We start from the raw sequence: 2,273 nt of genomic DNA, 5'->3' as shown, positions 1-2,273 counted from the left end.
CCAAATGGATAAAGGACTTAAACATAAGACAGGAAAGCATAAAAATACTAGAGGAATCCACAGGCAGCAAAATCTCAGACAAATCCTGAAGCAATTTCTTCACTGATACTGCTCCTAGGGCAATGGAAACTAAAGAGAAAATAAACAAATGGGACTACATCAAAATAAAAAGCTTCTACACAGCAAAAGAAACCATCAACAAAACAACAAGAAAGGCCACTGCATGGGAGAACATATTTGCCAATGTTATCACTGATAAAAGTTTAATCTCCAACATTTACAGGGAACTCATACAGCTTAACAAAAGGAAGACAAACAACCCAATCAAAAAATGTGCAAGGGACCTAAATAGATACTTTCCAAAAGAAGACAGAAGGAAGGCCAAGAGACATATGAAAACATGCTCCAAGTCACTAATTATCCGAGAGATGCAAATCAAAACGACAATGAGGTACCATCTCACACCTGTCAAAATGGCTATCATCAACAACTCAACAAATGACAAGTGATGGCGAGGATGCGGAGAAAAGGGAACCCTGGTGCACTGCTTGTGAGAATTCAGACTCGTGCAGCCACTGTGGAGATCTGTATGGAATTTCCTCAAAAAACTAAAAATGGAACTCCCATTTGACCTAGTAATCCCACTCCTAGGAATATATCCCAAGAACCTAGAAACACCAATCAGAAAGGATATATGCACCCCTATGTTCATAGCAGCACCATTCACCATAGCTAATATTTGGAAACAGCCTAAGTACCCATCAGCATATGAGTGGATTAAAAAATTGTGGTACATCTACACAATGGAATACTATGCTACGGTAAAAAAGAAGGAGTTCTTTCCATTTTTAACAGCATGGATGTAACTAGAGAGCATTATGGTAAGTGAAATAAGCCAGTCAGAGAAAGATAAATATCACATGATCTCACTCATTTATGGAATAGAATGAACAACATAAAGTGATGAACAAAAACAGATCCAGAGACAGAGAAATATCAATCAGACCCTCAAATCTCAGAAGGAAGGTAGGGGAGAGTGGGGATAAGGGGGAGAGATCAACCAAAGGACTTGTATTCATGCATATAGGCCTAACCAATGGACAGAGACAACAGGGGGGTGAGGGCATGAGTGGGGAGGATGGTGTTTAATGGGGGGATAAGGACACATATGTAATAACTTAATCAATAAAGAAATTAAAAAAAAAAAACGAACAAATAAAAGCAAGAAAAAAGGCATTAATATTCACATCAAAAGAAATCAAACCTGAACAAGTGTCTTAATAGCCCCAGAAGCAAATAACTTTTCCATATCCAAACTGAAACACAACCAAATAGAATGGTTACCAGAGAAAAGAATGGAGGAGGTTAGTACAGATAAAAGTGGTCAAATGTATGATGATGGAGGGAAATATGACTTTGGGTGATAACCACATAATTCAAAATATAGACCATGTATCTTACAAATGTACACTTGAAACCTATATAATTTTATTATCCAACTAGAGGCCAGGTGTATGCAATTCGTGCACAGGAGGGGTATGTGTGTCCCTCAGCTCACCCTGCACCCCCTCAAATCTAGGACATCCTTCTCACAATCCAGGAGTGATGGCTCCCAGCTGCTCTCCTGCCTGCCTGCATGATTGCCCCTAACCGCTTCTGACTGCCAGCCTGATCACCCCTAACCACTCCCCTGCCAGCCTGATTGATGCTTAACTGCTCTCCTGCTGGCCTGATTGCCCCCAACTGCCCTCCCCTGCTGGCCTGGTCTCCCGCAACTGCCCTCCCCTGCAGGCCTGGGTCCCTCCCAACTGTCCTCCCCTGCAGTCCTGGTCGCCCATAACTGCCCTCCTCTGCCAGTCCATTCACCCCTACCTCCCTCCCTTACAGGCCTGGTCCCTCCCAATTGCCCTCCCCTGCTGGCCATCTTGTGGTGGCCATCTTGTGGCAGCCATCTTGTGTCCAAATGGGGCGGCCATTGTTGACCACATGGGGGGTCGCCATCTTGTATGTTGGAGTGATGGTAAATTTGCACATTACCTCTTTATTATATAAGATGTGATCCCTATAATTTTAATACAAAATCAACATAGAATGATTGATAGTATAATTGTGGTTTTCATGCCATTTATAAAAAACATCATTAATGAGTAAATTTATATTTGAAGCCAAGAATCTTAAAGATTACAGTAAATATCATATAAATTTTACTTTGAAACTTAGTTTTTAAATTACAAGGATTATTCGTTATAAGGCAGGATAATTTAGCAAATAAT

Source organism: Eptesicus fuscus, chromosome 1 (genome assembly GCF_027574615.1).
Source record: "Eptesicus fuscus isolate TK198812 chromosome 1, DD_ASM_mEF_20220401, whole genome shotgun sequence".
Classification (NCBI taxonomy): Eukaryota; Metazoa; Chordata; class Mammalia; order Chiroptera; family Vespertilionidae; genus Eptesicus; species Eptesicus fuscus.
Note: the sequence above shows the minus strand (reverse complement) of the source record.